The sequence below is a fragment of the Pelophylax lessonae genome (genome assembly GCF_965119305.1).
Source record: "Pelophylax lessonae genome assembly, chromosome: 8".
Taxonomy (NCBI): domain Eukaryota; kingdom Metazoa; phylum Chordata; class Amphibia; order Anura; family Ranidae; genus Pelophylax; species Pelophylax lessonae.
In genome coordinates, this window is record NC_138775.1 from 273,340,578 (window position 1) to 273,358,180 (window position 17,603).

Genomic DNA, 17,603 nt, shown 5'->3' on the forward strand with positions numbered 1-17,603 from the left:
TCTTTTGCACTTTTTAGCTGACATTCGGTAAGTGTTTACGGGGCTTTAGTCCTGCTGTATCTGTATGGTTGTGTTGCAATACTAGACTTCACCATAAGATGGCACTAAAGGTGTGGCGTTTCATGGCTGTCATCGTGGCAGCCACTTTCACCTGGGTTTTTAAACATTGGCTTAATTGACATTTTGTTAAATGCTTTCAGTACCCAAAAGTATATTTAAAAAGAAGGGATATTTATTGGTCAGCTCAGTGTTGGTATAAAAGTGAAACATTTTGGCCTCCATTTAGCTCTGCACACATGATCACTTAGGACTCCCAACTATTTGATGGTTGCAAACTTCAGCTGAGACCGGACATAAACTCACTGGCAGATGTGAGTTATCACCAGAGGCGTGCCCTGAATGTAGCATATGTTGTGCTTGTGCCAATGAGCAGAATGTAAATGAAATCCCTGCAAAAAACATTGGGTAGAGTTTATTAGAAAGACGGCGCTATAGCAGATATATTGCTACAGGGCAGCACTCCTGTGCAGAATCGTGTGTGTGCATGTATATGTATATATATATTACACACGTGATTCTGCACTTCTGCCTAGGGGAAGGGCGTGCCGCTTCTGCTGTGATTACTGCTGTGGACCCCGGGTACCTGGTTTTGACACTTACAGGCTCACACTTCCGCCCTGAATGTATAGGCCAGGGGTCTTCAAACTATGGCCCTCCAGTTGTTCGGGAACTAAAATTCCCATCATGCCTAGTCATGTCTGTTAATGTCAGAGTTTTACAATGCCTCATGGGATGTGTAGTTCCGCAACAGCTGGAGGGCCGTAATTTGAGGATCCCTGATATAGGCGTTCACCCCACCCCCCTCCCCCCGGCATTCGCTCGCAGCCTTCTGGGGCACATCACAGGTCCCAGAGAACTGCAGGGCCACTCACAAAGCGCAGTGTGGCACATGCATGCATAGTGGCATGCTTTATAGCCGGTTTCCCTTAGTTAAAGCAGAGTTTCGCCCCCCCACCTCCAAAAATTAAAAGTCAGTAGCTGCACATACTGTACACATACTGTAGCTGCTGACATTTAATATTAGGACACTTACCTGTCCTGGAGTCAAGCGATGTCTGTTTATTTCGGCCGTCGGGTGCTGCCGCCACCATTGCCGGTATGGAAACCCGGAAGTGAAGACTTGCAGCTTCACGGGTGGTTCTCTAATGCGCATGTCCAAAGCGCGCTGCACGTTTTGATTGGCTCAGCGGCGGGGGAAGGAGGAGGGGGCCAAACTTCCGAGGGATGGTGCCGTGGCGCCCTCTCCCAGAAGTGGGGCAGGATACCTGTCAAAAACAGGTACCCATTCCCCCACCTCCTCCCTGAAAGGTGCCAAATGTGGCACCAGAGGGGGGGAGGAAGCAAATGAGTGGAAGTTTCACTTTTTGGTGGAACTCTGCTTTAAGATGCCAAAGCCTGGACACAATGCCCAGTGAAGAACCAGCCCAGGTGAGGGCAGTGCTGGACCCCTGGACAGGTGAGTGTCCTTATATTTAAAGTCAGCAGCCAAAGTATTTTTAGTTGGTGGCTTTTTTAAATTGTCTTGGTTGAGACTTACAAGCTCCTCTTTTAAAGTGGTTCTAAAGCCTTTAAAGAGTAACTCCACTTTCGTGGGGAAAAAAAATTGCAAAGAAAAAAAAATATCAAAATAGCGTATACAATTGCGACACAAGTGATATTGTAATTTAATGGTATTAACCACCTCAATACCGGGCACTTTCACCCCCTTCCTGCCAAGGCCAATTTTCAGCTTTCAGCGCTGTCACACTTTGAATGACAATTGTCATGAAAAACTGTTCCCAAATTAATTTATAATTTTCTTCACAGAAATGGAGATTTCTTTTGGTGGTGTTTAATCACCACTGGGTTTTTTATTTTTTTGCTAAAAAAAAATAGTTCCCTGCCCCCTCCGCAGACCAGCGCTCCAGTGAGCACGAGGGGGGCAGAGCAGAGAGCCGGTGACTGACAGTCACCAAGCGATCGGCGGTGTTTGATCGCTCGGTTCTCAGTGTTAGAGACGGCTGGGGACAAATGCAGCATCGGACCGATTTCAGTTTGAAAGGTGTAGCTTTGTCTTTAAAGGGAAATGTATATCCATTGCTTACATTTCTTCCTCCATGATCCTCATTTATCGCACTGCTGAGTGTCGTGCCGCAGCTGATTGAAAGTTAGCAGACTCAGATTTATTTAGCAGAGTCCCCCCTGTGTACACTCCATACAGGATACTTTCAATTGGCATTTCCATAAAGAGCTGCAGGCTCACACGATGACTGTCTGGCCGTGGCAGTAATTTGCAGACAGCAGGAAACAAGCTTTTCATTCTGCAACTCTCGCTGTTTAGCAAAATGCAGTTACAAGTCCTTTTAAAGTCAATCGTTTTCTCCATTGGCTTGTTTGTGCCAGTTAGATTATTCTAGGCATTCATAGGCAGATCTTTAATTTGATTGGACGTAAGATAACGGGCGTGGGGGGATGGTCCTGTTGTCTACAGTAGCAACATAAACCCCATTCCACTTTGTTTTTTTAAAATCCAGCATAGCAAATTGGGATTTAGAAGGATCTGATTAGTTGCCATGGCAATTGCCCACTACAGGCGGTCCCTGGATTACAAACGAGATGGGGACTGTAGGTTTGTTCTTAAGCCAAATTTGTTGGTAGGTCAGAACAGGTAAAATTTTTGCCAGCCAAAAGAATAATTTTTAGGTTTTTTGGATAGCATATGGAAGGGTTAACACCCCTGTACCATTTGTTTTGCTGTCTGTACCCCTGTTCACTTTCTCACTTTCTGTCCCTATGACAACTGGATTTTGAAAATTGTGGGTTGTTGTGGAAACAAGGATAAGTGATAAAGCTTCAGTGGAGACCCTTTATTCCCATGAGAACTCTTAGGGTCCTTTCACATGGTGCGCCGTCCGACGAGGTCCGTTCTCTGCTCAGTGGGGGGTCGATCCGCCGATCCCCGCTAAGTAGGCAGGTGACAACTCCATCTCCGCTCTGTGTGCAGAGACGGAACTATCAGATCCCCGCTCTCCTCTATGGGGGAATCGGATGGGATTGGGCCGCCTGTCCGTTCTCATCCGATCCCATCCAATCCGCTGGACGGAGGGAAAATAGGGTTTCCATCCATCCAGATTTCACCGATAGGATTGGATAGCAGCGGGTGTCAGCGGAGATGTGTCCACTGACATCTGCTGCCCCATAGGGATGCATGGAGGATCCGCTCAGATGCGCCTAAAAAACAGACAGGCGGATTGGATCGTTCGTGTGAAAGGACCCTAACAGGAGTGAGTTTCCCTTCCTAGGGGTAGATTTCCTCTCTCTTCCTGTTGTCTCTCTCCGGTTGTAAATAGGAGTTGTTGTGGGTTGGACCTGATTTTAATTCCTAACCAAAGATGAGTACATTGGTTCCCTCTTTATGCAGCATGCGCCCACTATAACATTTAGGCAGCTCTGCAATACTTAGTTTTGGAGGTTTCCAGGTCCAATTCTTACCAGTGCGGATTCTGAAATTTTGGGCTCTTTGGGACCCGGTTTCTGATTTCCCTTTAGTCCTTCACCCCCATCTGGGCCATGACTTTTGGAAGACCGATTTATTTTCTGCTTGCAGTTTGAACAATCACCAGGGTGACCTTTCTAGAGTGTGGTCAAGCCTATCTTTCTAATACCCATGGTAATGTGTGTTCTTCTTTTCTACTTCTTTCAGAGCACGCTCCAGAGTTACAATGCTGTGTTATGTTTTTTGCTAACAATGGCATTTTCTTTTGCAGATTTATAAGAAGACAACGAAGGCTTTAAACGGGTACGAGCAACTGTAACCCCTTCTAGGTAAGTCCTTTTGTTCATTCATTGATCAGTACATTGGCAACTTTGCAAACAGTGCTGAATTTGCTTATATTCCTTCATTTTGTGCTTTTCTGAAATCATGAAGCCGTCACAGTTCAGCATTTGCATTTTTGTTGCCAAAAGAGAAGGAGGCAGCACTATCCAGATGTTGGTATTAGAAGAGTACTGTAAAAGCAGCCCATGGATATGAAACGCATTTATTGAGATAAAGCATCAGTTTAAAATGTATAAAACACAATCAATAAAGAAGAATCACCCCCTCCCCATGCTTGCTTTAAAGCGGTTGTATCCTCAAAAAAAAAAAAAAAAAAAAAAAACCCTGCAGGACAAAGGCATAATGAGCTAGTATGCATTGCATACTAGCGCATTATGAAATACCTTAGAACAAAGCCCCGACACGTTGCCCTGACACCGCTGAGGCAGCTGACATCTTCCCTCGGCGTCTCTTCTGGGTTTGGCGGCTCCAGCAACATTTTCCTCCGCTCTCCTCTATAGAAGGAGGTGGATCTTCATACTCAAGTCGAACAGAAATTTGGGAGTGTAATTATTGCTATTCTATGAAAGCATCCACTGCATTAAGCGACCCAGGACACACATATATATTTTTTTTCTGCACCGTATATATGGGGTTACTTCAGCTTTACACCCCATGGCCCTACTGGGGCTCACTCATCATATTCGGTGTGGATTGGTATTTTCCTTTTCTCTCCCCTTCCCTAATCTGACATGGCTATGAGATTGGATAATATTCTTTTGGAAGAAAATATGGACGAATCATACTACCTATTTTAATGGTCAAGACAAAGAATGTGAAAGGGGATTACAACATACACATATCCCTGATGAAGATTTGAACTAAAAGTTTGCAAGTTATTCGAAAAGTGTCAGATTTATGATCCTCCCCCCTCGGGGGTCCTTTCCCCGTGCAGGTTTAGGAGATATTTTACCTACAGATAAGACTTTTTATAGGCCTTATTTTAGGCTTATATATACCCAATTTAACACAGCGCTAGCATAAAATCAATGTGCAATGTGTCTTCAAATTGCAAAGATGTACAGAATATAAATATTTTTATAGGCCTTATTTTAGGCTTATATATACCCAATTTAACACAGCGCTAGCATAAAATCAATGTGCAATGTGTCTTCAAATTGCAAAGATGTACAGAATATAAATATTAAATAAAACGTTTTCAAAATAATCAAGTGCTCAAACAAGTATTCAATAAGCGTGATGGGAACAATGTCCAAAATATAATTAATCAATAAAGTGCAAGGTGCTCCGGTGCAAACAAGAAAACCATTCGTGTTCCAGGTGACTGTGACCCCTCCAGGTACCCCACTCACCAGAACAACTCGACCCTAGAAAGGGTCAGGAAAGCCTGTAAGCAATAGTAGTGCACCAGAACTTCTCCTAGATGGTACCAGGTTATTAGGGATAATTCTTGTCAAAGGTGGTCCGGGATTCCTCCACAAAGCAATACGTCTCGTTTGGATTTTCTGCCCTTTCTTGCTACATACATTTTCCTGGGAACTTACACCACCCTACACCTGCCTCATTTTAAGGCTCGGTGTAGATGAACAGCTAAAGCATTCAGATTGCTTATCAGAGACCAGAGACTTATTATAAGCTTACCTGTAGGTAAAAGTTAAAAAGCAGAGTATACTACCACTTTAAATGCTTCCGTTGCCGTCCTCTCCATGACTTGACAAAGCGCATGCGCGCGAAACATGTCGTCATGGCAACGTTCTCCTCCCGGCTGGTTTTACTTCCTGATTCGAGAGATCCGCCCACTCTGCACCGCTGAACACGCCACGTGCTGAGCACCGGCTGGTCCGGCTCAGCTCTCGTGCTCTACAGCTTGTATTCAGCTTTCCCCAACAAAACTTTGTAGTTATCCCAGCTCAGCCCAGGGATCGGATTTCCTCACCCAGTGGTCCCGCAGGTCATCACCCACCACCACCTGCAGGAATGGCCTGGAACAACACTGGTTTGATTCTTCTTTGCTTGTGTCTTATGCATTTTAAACTATTGCTTTTTCTCAATAAAGGCTTTTCATATCCATGGACTGCTTTTACAGTACTCTTATAATACCAGCATCTGGATAGCGCTGCCTCCTTCTCTTTTGGCAACTTTCATAGGTTGACCTGGATTAACTGATGTCTTTTTTCAACCTCACTTACTATGTAACAGCAAATCTACTGGAAGCGGCACCTATGGTTGGTCTGGGACCTTCTACAGTTTGTTTGTCGCAGTGACAGCGCTGGAACTTTGTTGTTGCTATTCAATTGCTTTTTTGTGCATGATCATTTTTGGTAACTATTGCAGTGGCAAGCAATTGCATTTGTGTGATCCCCAGGATGGCAACCATTGCATCTGTATGATCCCTGTGCTTCTTAGCAAGGGCTTCAGGTCTTATTCAACTATATTGTTAATATTCTGTTCTTGCTGCCAAACGCCAGATGGATCTGAAAATGATTTACCCCTCTGTTAAAGTGGTTCTAAACCCTTACATATACCCAATGAAGTGACTGGCCTCAGGTGATACACAGAGATGAAACAAATCCTCCTACATAAGTTGTACCTGTTTTATCTGCAGTCTTCTCTCCTCTACATCTGTTCAAAGTTAAGAATTTATAGAATTAGAGATGTCACAGTTACACTGTGCAGAGCTCAGTGAGGAGAGCTCTGAGGACTGATCACTACTTTACAGGCTCCAGAGAAAAAAAATAATAAATGCACATTTTTTACCTACAAAAAAAAGTGCATTAATTTATTTTTTATATTACTTATTCTGAGTAAAATTAAATATCTTCATAAACACCTTTGCTATTCAGAGCTTTGTAGTCCCCCCCCCCCCCCCCAAATTGCTCTAGCTTTTGGACTGAGAGCAAAGGGAGAGTATTTTTCTAAAGTGACCTTTTCACTATATTAAAAATGTAAAGTGAAACATTCTCTGCATAGGAAAAAGTAAGGGCTCTTTCACACGGTCCGCCTCCGTAGGCGGATCCGTGCTGCTCAGCGGGGATCGATCCGCCGATCCCCGCTGAGCTGGCGGATGACAGCTCCGTCTCCGCTTGCAGTGCGGAGAGGGAGGTGTCACAGCCCCCGCTGCTCTTTACGGGGAATCGGATGAGAGCGGACCGCCTGTCCGCTCTCATCCGCTCTGATCCGATCCCCAGGACGGATGGAAAATAGGGTTTCCATCCGTCCGGATTTCACGGACAGGATAGGATGCGGATGGCAGCGGGTGTCAGCGGACATGTCACTGCTGACATCCGCTGCTCCATAGGGCTGAATGGGCATCCGATCAGATCCGCCTAAAAAACTGACCGGCGGATCTGATCGGAACGCTCGTGTGAAAGAGCCCTAAATGTCTGTTTGTCCCACTGGGCTGTCAATCTTTAATATTTAGGAGCTACACTTGTTTAAAAATCTACAATGCTTCTGGGTGTTTTGGATCTCTGGACCCCCTCTGCTTACTGTGGTTCCTTCCACTGCCCCACTAAAACATTGGTTTACTTTAAATGATTAATTAGTCTGAGATATACCGGCATTGATTTTTTTTTTTTTTTTTACATCTGAGTGTTTTTCGCCATAATAACATATAACTGAATATCCAGTGCAAAGTAGTGATGTTGAGGCCCTCAGAAGGAACCACAGCAGACAGCGAGTGAGCAGTATATATATATATATATATATATATATATATATATATATATATATATACTTTTTTTTTTTTTTGTAAAAGATTTTACTATAGTGACAGTTGCTTAAACCAGGTGTGGACTTTGGGTACGCCACACACCCCCATGAAAACTTGTTTAGCATGCCCTGTCCTTCTCCAGCTGAGATACAACATAAACCTATTGTCACTTTTGTAAACACTCTGTTCCATTAATTTGCTCATACAAAGATGTGAGCTTCGATCTGCATATGATGTCCATTAAAGCAACCTGACTGGTAAATTAGAAAAAAAACTTGTACGACCTGAAAGTCACGCGACTTTGACGCAACTTGCAGCAACGCCTGTGTAATCTTGAGATCTATGAACCTTAAATCGGACCAAAGTAGTGCAGGGACTACTTTGAAGTTGCACGACCTGAAGTCACACAGATATGAATGGTACTCATTGGAAATTATAGGGTACAACTTGTCGTGCGACTTTGCAGTCCCAAGTTGCACCAGTATGAAAGGGGCCTAAGATCCCTTAGGTCTTAGAGGCCGTTAGGTCCAATAAGGTGAATGCCACTTTGTGGACTCACCTCTTTTTATTTCCAATTTTTTTTTTACTGAGCAACAGGAACATAGCTATACTTCTGAAGCTCAGATATTGGACTTTCTGGTCTTAACTTCTGCAGCTGCAGAGACACATGCAGGCGCTGTGTCCCCTCTTCTGCCCACTCACAGAGCGCTTTGTATGATGTGAACCCATTCACAAAATACAAAGCCTTTCGTAAGGAAGGGGGGCGGGCAGAAGACCGCATCTATCCTGTTGGGGCCCTGGGAGTGTAATGATAGCTGTACTCCCAGAGCTCAGTAAAACTGCCAGATGTAACTTAAATTGAGAAGTTCATGAGGTGGCATGCGCCCTGTTGGATTTTGCAACATGTCCTGGCATCCTATAAGCTTAAGTGGCTGAATTCCTGGAATTCAGCTTTAAGGAAAGTTATTGCAAAATAAACAGGCCCATAGCAGAAATTTAAAAAATGCTTTGGCCCATTAAAGGAGTACCACAATTAGGATTAGGACAATGTAGTCCTAGAAGCTGTGAAGAAGTCATTTTAGATGTAATCCTGTGTGCTTGCTTTTTTTTTCCCACCCACTAGAGGGCAGACTGATCACAAGATATTTTATCTGTATGGAGAACATGCACTTTAACCACCTAATTACCAGAGCAGTTTTATTTTAGTACTGCGTTATTTTACCTCTTTTTGAATGACCACAGCCACCGCAATTTACATTATTCATTAAAAAATAATTCTCTGTATTAAAATGTATAGGTTTTTTTTTCTATGGGAAAAAATGGAGACTGGAAACTATGGTGGCTGTTTCATCCCCTAATCTGACCACAGGTTAATGCCAAAGTTCATTTTGGAGAGCTTGTTTTTAGCACCCTCCCCCACTACCCATGCTGACCATTTTTTTTGTTCTAGTAAGTTATACTTACCCACAATCTATCCCTCTGCTTGCCATGGCACAACATGCCCATGCTATGAATATCAGTTGTTTTTTAATCTGCAGCCCTTGTGGTTGGAGGTTTCATAGAGTCCAGTGAAAAGCCCATCTGCCGTTTATCAATCAGGCAGGCTTTCCATTAAACTGTGTAACATCAAAGTACTTTCCCATTTTCCTTCCAAGCTTACGCACATATGCGGCCTCTCAGAAGTGGGCCTTTTCTGCTAGGGCCGTGGGTTCTTTTGTTTGTGCTGGAGGTGCACTTGATTGCATGACTTGATTGCAGCAGCTCCCAGTCTCATACTATTGGCTGGTTGTCTAGAAGACCGTCTCCCGATCACTGCGATAGCCAAGGATTTCCTCTCGCAGTGTATTAAGGCCCCTTTCACACAGGGCGGACTCCATTTGCATCAGCGGGGGATCTGTCCGCTTATCCTCTGCAGAGCAGGGCTGGTGACAGGTCTGTGTATTCTCAGTTTATGCTGAGCAGACACAGACCAAGCTTGCTCTTCTCTATTATATATCAAAATAGTGCAGCGCTAGGAACATTGAAATAAATCATACATAAAAAGGCTAAAAACTGTAGTATGGTTAATCACTCAACCAAACCCAAGTGTACATAGAAACATGAGTCCATTATATTAAAAAAGACAATCAACTTGCAAGGATGGTAGAGAGTCCAATGCAGAGTAGAAATCCCAAGGTGCGGAGAGCAGAGTTGGAAAGACACCCAAATGTGTAAATAAGGTGGCTGCTTACCGCAACTAGTGGGCCTCCAAATTAATGGATAAGCCACTTAGGCGTGAAGTGTTACCCTGGGGTGAGCGTGGATGGTTGGTGGAGGAGGCCATACATATTGGAGTCATATCTGCCTTGTGACTGAGCGGGGTATAGGAACACACGGAATTGATCCTGGTCCACTGAAGTGGAGGAGAAAGTCCATCCCATTAGGGCTAACACTTCACGCCTAAGTGGCTTATCCATTAATTTGGAGGCCCACTAGTTGCGGTAAGCAGCCACCTTATTTACACATTTGGGTGTCTTTCCAACTCTGCTCTCCGCACCTTGGGATTTCTACTCTGCATTGGACTCTCTACCATCCTTGCAAGTTGATTGTCTTTTTTAATATAATGGACTCATGTTTCTATGTACACTTGGGTTTGGTTGAGTGATTAACCATACTACAGTTTTTAGCCTTTTTATGTATGATTTATTTCAATGTTCCTAGCGCTGCACTATTTTGATATATATTTGAGTGGGATTTCTATAAGTCCAGTGTTCTAGCTGCTAGCCTGTTCATGTCATTATATACGATCAGTTTGTCATCTCTATTTGTTATTTAGCGCAGGATTTCCCCCTTGATTTTATTTGCTCTTCTCTATTGGCACTTTTCCACTGCAAGTACCGGCTCGGCTCCACTCCGCTTTGCTTAGCTCGGTTTGGTTTTCCACTGCGTGGTATGGTGTTGGACGGTTTGATACGGTTTGGTACAGTTTGCTTTTCCACTAAAGTAGTAAGTGGGTGGGATAACAATGATTCTCTGACCAATCAGTGGCTAGTAGTGACCAACAGTCAAGGCTGCATGCAAAGGATTGTGGGATATGGTATCGGTACGGCCCTCTTGGAACCACAACCGAGGTGGTACTGTTTAAGCGAGCCGAACCATTCGGTTCCATGTAGTGGAAAAGCGCCGCCGTACCAAATGGTTCCAACACCTTATCATGCGGTACCATGCAGTGGAAAAGCGCAAAAGAGAGCCGAACCGTTCGGTTCCATGCAGTGGAAAAGCGCCATATGGGTAGCTGGGTGTAAATGGATGCGGCTGTCTGTTTATATCCGACTGCCTCAGATCTGATCCGCGCAGACCAGGGGCTTTGAATTAAAATTCACGGGGATCCAGTTTGTAATATATTATTTTGTCAGTGGACTTTAACACATCGCATCCCCCTTTACATCTCTGTCCACCCTAAAGCAGTCCAACGGTGTCCTCAGTTCTCCTTTGCACATCAAAGTGCCCCTTGCAATCATTGCCTCCCTCTCCCTCTTTTTACACCTTCTCCCCTTTCATCATTCAGCCTCCCCTGCACTGTCCTACCAGGGCAGAAGCACAGCAGCTGGGTGTTCTCTCTCTCTCTCTCTCTCTCTCTCTCTCAGCTGTCGTTATCATTTTCACAGCAGGCAGGGTCGGGGGTGCCCTCGGTCGCGATATGCAGCACCCTCTGCTGCGGCAGCCAGGCGGGAGACCAGAGAGTGCCAGCCGGGCATAGACGCGGTCCAGACAGGACTGTCGCTTGGTCCGGGTCCAGATCCTGGTCTGCCAGTTAGTGAACCCTGATCTAGACGGACCCCTTTTGAGCTGGATCGGATTGGAGGTAGGCGGGTGTAAACAAATACAAAACCGTCTACACCCTCCAATCCATAGGGTGAATGGGAGAATTCGATCAGGTCCTTCTGAAAAACTTCCAAGCAGACCTGATTGGACCCTTCGTGTGAAACGGGTTTAAGATTCTAAGATTTAAAAAAAAAAAAATATTTTTTTTGTGTTTTAGGTAGGATAAAAAAAAGAAAAGAAAAGCAATTTACGCACTCTTGTTTGTGGACCCTACACATATGTGGTATCGCCATGTACGGCAGTAGTAGAAGAATTTATTTTGGTTTACATTTTGAAAAAGAAGACGGTTACATTGGTCCAGCTTGTTTCCGGCCCACCAAACTTCACCCAGATCAAGCCAGTGCAGCAAAGGAAAACGCTTCAACTGCTGCTAGTATTGTTGGTATTCCATTCACATTCTTTGCAATTATAATTTAGGTCTCTGATTTGTGTCACTTATGCATCTACATTGAGGAATTATATGTGTCCTGTGCCTGCCCTTCATATCTAGAATTCAAAGCTGTGGAAGAAAATCCCTAAAAAGATTCCTTTAGTGATGACATTGCAGTGCCCTTTATTGCCACCAGGTGGCAGATGGCGTTTGTAGCACATATCCTGAAGTGTATGTAAACCTTAACAATGTACTGTACTTCTTTTTTGCTCCCTTTTTGTAAGAATTCTGTTGAAAGTGTTTTGCTATATCTGTTCAATATGTGTGAAAAAAACAAAAACAGTACGTTCAAGAAATTTACATATATAGTTACATAGTAACCAATAGAAGGGGGGGGGGGGGGAAATATATATAGATATATATTGTATATAGGAGCAAAGTATGGTGCTCACCGAACCCACAGTAAAAACTTCGCTCACCCGGCGCCAAAGTATTCCTGAACACTAAATAAATAAAGTAAGCTGCTGCTATAAATTAATACATGTATATAGGTGCATCAAGATTCAAACAGCTCCACGCTAAAGATTTATTCACGCACTAACAGCGCTAAAGTCCATGAAATAAACCATGAATCAATCTATGAATCTATGGATGAATAAATCAATGAAGGGAAATCCGTGCATTCAGTCCCAGAATGTGAGGAGATGATGTCAGTGGGTATATCCTTGCAGACCCCCAAAAGCCTTCACCACACCGCTATGTGCACCCTATAGTGGGGACACTTACCAGAACCAATCTGTATGAGAGCAGAATACAATAAGCGGGAATGCCTTTAACGCCTTACTCCTCTGCGTAGAAAACACCAACAGGGACCGCCAGCAGGTATCATGTAAATCCCCTCATCAGCATATAGAGCATATGTATGGGAAATGAAAAAGCAACATAGCGTAGTCCAGCTAAAGCATGTATGCCTATATTCCCAACCGTAACCCTTCAAACATTGCACTTACAAAATGACAATTCTTTAAAACATGTCAGCAAAGTCAGCCGTTAGTTCCTACCGCTCTCTCCCGTCCTAGACGAATACAGCCCGGTACCTGGCCGTAAGCCTCGGGGGATCGCGTGTCACCACGGCTTCCTGCTTCCTGCGTGATTGCGTCACCACGTACTGACGCGTTTCGTCATCAAGTGACTTCCACCGAGGGCGTGGTGACGCATCGCAATCACCTCTATTTACATGACTGGAAAGAGGCGGAGACAGCAGTATGCCGATCACGTGGTAGGGTGATGACCGTCCCACTTCCGCCCTCTTCCTCACAATTCATCATGTATGCCGCACTTCCGCCCTCACACGGCATCACCACCTTCACCGTTCGGGACCAGGTATGCGTAACCACACACACCGTACGATCCAGATCCGGATCATCAGCGGATCATAAAGCCTGTACTAAACCTAATATCAATAGGCAGTACTACATCAGACCTAATGCTGACATGCGGCTATACTTATATAAAGTGCATAATATGGTACATCAATACAATAAATCAAATCTAAAGGTATTACATTTAAAATAACATAAGATTTTAAAAAATATGCAATGGGTCAAATTGGTAGATACAATATCAATATCAAACTAAAAATTGACCATTACATTTTACATTAAAATTAAAAATAAAATCAAATATATAAAGCAGATATGGAACACCATACATAAAGTGCAGCATAAATATGAGAGGGGTCCCACAGACCATCCATGCATGTGTCTCTCATAAATATTTATACAAACACATATATGTACATTATAAAATTATTAAAATTCATACAAAATATTTTGTTATAAAAGAATTATATAAAATTAATTTATAACCACTGATTAATAGTTGCTCAGGAAACAATTTATATCAAGGTCTATGTTGAGTCCATTCGGGTATAAAGAATTAGTCTGGAATATCCAAAAAGTCTCACGTTTAGATAATTCCCTGACTCTGTTGGACCCCCTCCATACAGGATCCACTTTTTCAATACCCCAAAATTTTAGTTGGGTGGGATCCTGATTGTGATGTTCCTTGAAATGGAGTGAGACATTGTGGTCCTTGAACCCTTTCCGGATATTGGCAACATGCTCTGATATCCTGATTGCTATGGTTCTTTTTGTCCTACCAATGTAAAGTAACCCACAGGGACATTCCATGCCGTACACTACGGGAGTAGTGTGGCAGGTAATTAGGTCCTTGATCTCAAAGGTTTCACCATTGGCAGATGAGTGGAAGGATGTATGGCCTCTTAGGTGAGTATGCACTTGTTTGCACGTTTTACACCTTCGACAGGCATAAAATCCTGTCTTATTGTGCCAGAACATTGTGGGTTGTGTAGGTGGATCTAACACTTTCTGTACAATTTGATCCCCAAACATGGGGGCCTTTCTATATATAAAGGATGACCTAGCTGGTAAATTACTTCCCAAGATCTTATCAAGGCATAACACACCCCAATGCTTCCTAATGATCTCCTTTATCTCCTTGTACTGGGAGTTATACTGGGTTAGAAAACTCCATTCATGTTGGTTAGATGGAGTGTTCACCCGTCCAGTTAGACACGATTGTTGTGAAGCTGTTGCCACCTCTGAAACATCCCTGTCCAAGACTTCTCCATCGTATCCCTTCTCAAGGAAACGCTGGCGAATAACCTGGGCCAGTGCGAGATAGTCAGCATTGGTGGTACAATTTCTCCTCACCCGTAGCAGCTGCCCCTTAGGGATGTTACGGAGCCAGCTGCTATGGTGACCACTATGTATCGGGAGGTACCCGTTGCGGTCCGTGGGCTTGAAGTAAACCTTAGTTTCCAAAGACCCGTTCCGCAACATGACCTCCACATCAAGATAGTGTATTGAGGACTGACTCCAGTTAAACTCAAGCTTAATGTTGTTATTATTGGTGTTTAATATGCCAGCAAATTCTGCCAACTCTTCTTCCGGACCTTCCCATATGAAGAAGAGGTCATCGATGTACCTCCTGTACATCCTGAGCTGCGGTCTATGCTGAGCATAAATGTACCTGTCCTCCCATTCCCCCATAAAAAGGTTGGCAAGGCTGGGAGCAAATTTGGCTCCCATAGCCACACCTCGTTTTTGGCTATAAAACTTGCCATCATACCAAAAGTAATTATTAGCCAGGCAGAATTCCAAGGCGTGCCTTAGAAACCTTTTCTGGGGGTCTGGGAGGTCAGCACGTCTACTGAAGGCCCAATTCAGAGCCAGCAGAGCATCTTCGTGCTGGATCACAGTATACAAAGAAGATACATCTGCTGTCACCAGAAATGTCTCTTTGTCCGGGGAAACCGTGACTTCTTTTAATCCACATAGGAAATCCCTTGTGTCTTTTAGATAGGATCTTAGACTAGTTACACTGGTTTGCAAAAAGCAATCAAGATATTCACCCATTCGTGCAGTGACAGAATTAATCCCATTCACGATGGGTCTGGCAGGGGGATTGATAGCATCCTTATGGATTTTTGGCAATGTGTAAAATGCATGGATGGTCTGTGGGACCCCTCTCATATTTATGCTGCACTTTATGTATGGTGTTCCATATCTGCTTTATATATTTGATTTTATTTTTAATTTTAATGTAAAATGTAATGGTCAATTTTTAGTTTGCTATTGATATTGTATCTACCAATTTGACCCATTTCATATTTTTTAAAATCTTCTGTGTTATTTTAAATGTAATACCTTAAGATTTGATTTATTGTATTGATGTACCATATTATGCACTTTATATAAGTATAGCCGCATGTCAGCATTAGGTCTGATGTAGTACTGCCTATTGATATTAGGTTTAGTACAGGCTTTATGATCCGCTGATGATCTGGATCGTACGGTGTGTGTGGTTACGCATACCTGGTCCCGAACGGTGAAGGTGGTGATGCCGTGTGAGGGCAGAAGTGCGGCATACATGATGAATTGTGAGGAAGAGGGCGGAAGTGGGACGGTCATCACCCTATCACGTGATCGGCATACTGCTGTCTCCGCCTCTTTCCAGTCATGTAAATAGAGGTGATTGCGATGCGTCACCACGCTCTCGGTGGAAGTCACTTGATGACGAAACGCTTCAGGACGTGGTGACGCAATCACGCAGGAAGCCGTGGTGACACGCGATCCCCCGAGGCTTACGGCCAGGTACCGGGCTGTATTCGTCTAGGACGGGAGAGAGCGGTAGGAACTAACGGCTGACTTTGCTGACATGTTTTAAAGAATTGTCATTTTGTAAGTGCAATGTTTGAAGGGTTACGGTTGGGAATATAGGCATACATGTTTTAGCTGGACTACGCTATGTTGCTTTTTCATTTCCCATACATATGCTCTATATGCTGATGAGGGGATTTACATGAGATACCTGCTGGCGGTCCCTGTTGGTGTTTTCTACGCAGAGGAGTAAGGCGTTAAAGGCATTCCCGCTTATTGTATTCTGCTCTCATACAGATTGGTTCTGGTAAGTGTCCCCACTATAGGGTGCACATAGCGGTGTGGTGAAGGCTTTTGGGGGTCTGCAAGGATATACCCACTGACATCATCTCCTCACATTCTGGGACTGAATGCACGGATTTCCCTTCATTGATTTATTCATCCATAGATTCATAGATTGATTCATGGTTTATTTCATGGACTTTAGCACTGTTAGTGCGTGAATGAATCTTTAGCGTGGAGCTGTTTGAATCTTGATGCACCTATATACATATAGATATATATATACACACACACACACACACACACACACACACACACACACACACACACACTCTCACTCCCTCCTTCCTATACCCACAGTTGATCCAGAGGAAGGCTATAAAAACTATTAAAGCATGACCTAATTGGCTCCAGCAAGGGAAAAATATTCCTTCCTGACTTCCTGATCCCCCGAGAGATCGGATATTCCCTGGAACTACTCTACCTATAAATGTTAGTATCTAGTTATATTATTAATTTGGTGCTGCCCTGAGCATTCTGCAGGCTTATGGGCTCGTTTTACACATAGAAGAACACCTGTCATCAACTGCCAGACTGGGCAACAAGCGGGATAATCTAGATCCAGTGGTCACTCCAGTCTGGCCAGCGAGCATGCGCAGACCTCAGCTCCGCGCTAGGTCGGCCGCGACATAGCCCCACTGGACGGGGGCTGGCCTGCGAGTTAAACGCTTTGCGAGGTTGCATACGACCGGGTCTCAGCCCAAATCGCAGCATTCCTGGCCGACAGCCCCCCCCCCCCCATTTCAATGGAGAGGGGTTCTGTCAGGAGCGGTGCCTGTCTGGTTTTTGGTATGGTGAGTAGCTGTCCCGGAGGGTTTTGGGAGTTGACGTGGGCCCCTCCTTGGTACGGTTGGACCCCCAGGTTCCCCTCCTTCCTGTAAGGCACCCCTCCTCATCTGTCCCCCCCCCCCATCCTACTCCCACTTATGCTGGGGCTGTGTGGGTGGTCTGGTCCACCTCCTAGGGTGGGGGCAGGGGGATTGGGTGCGCTGCCAGCGACTGGATGATTGGCTGTGTGGGGGGGGGGGGCTGAACCTGGTGGGGGTTCCTGTCAGGGCCCTCCTGTCCTGCCTGGGTCTGTCCTTGAGGCCTAGGGATCCCTCCTGCATCCCTGGGAGCCTCATGGTGCTGCCATTTTTTTGTAGCAGAGTGCTGCAATGCACTGCGACCATGTTTGTGTAGTCCGGTGGCCATTTTGCGGTGATTTGAAAACAGCGGCGACCATGTCTGTGGAGCCTTGTGAGCGGGGATTTT

The 17,603-nt window shown here is 44.5% G+C and overlaps 1 protein-coding gene across 1 annotated transcript in view; it reads left to right on the forward strand.

Moving 5' to 3' along the window:
- The window catches only part of GNG12 (G protein subunit gamma 12), a 241,301-nt gene that overhangs the window by 107,474 nt on the left and 116,224 nt on the right, over positions 1–17,603 (forward strand). The window contains exon 2 of the mRNA XM_082264984.1: positions 3,807–3,864. The gene's annotated coding sequence lies outside the window, so the exon portion shown is untranslated. The remainder of the gene's footprint in view (positions 1–3,806; positions 3,865–17,603) is intronic.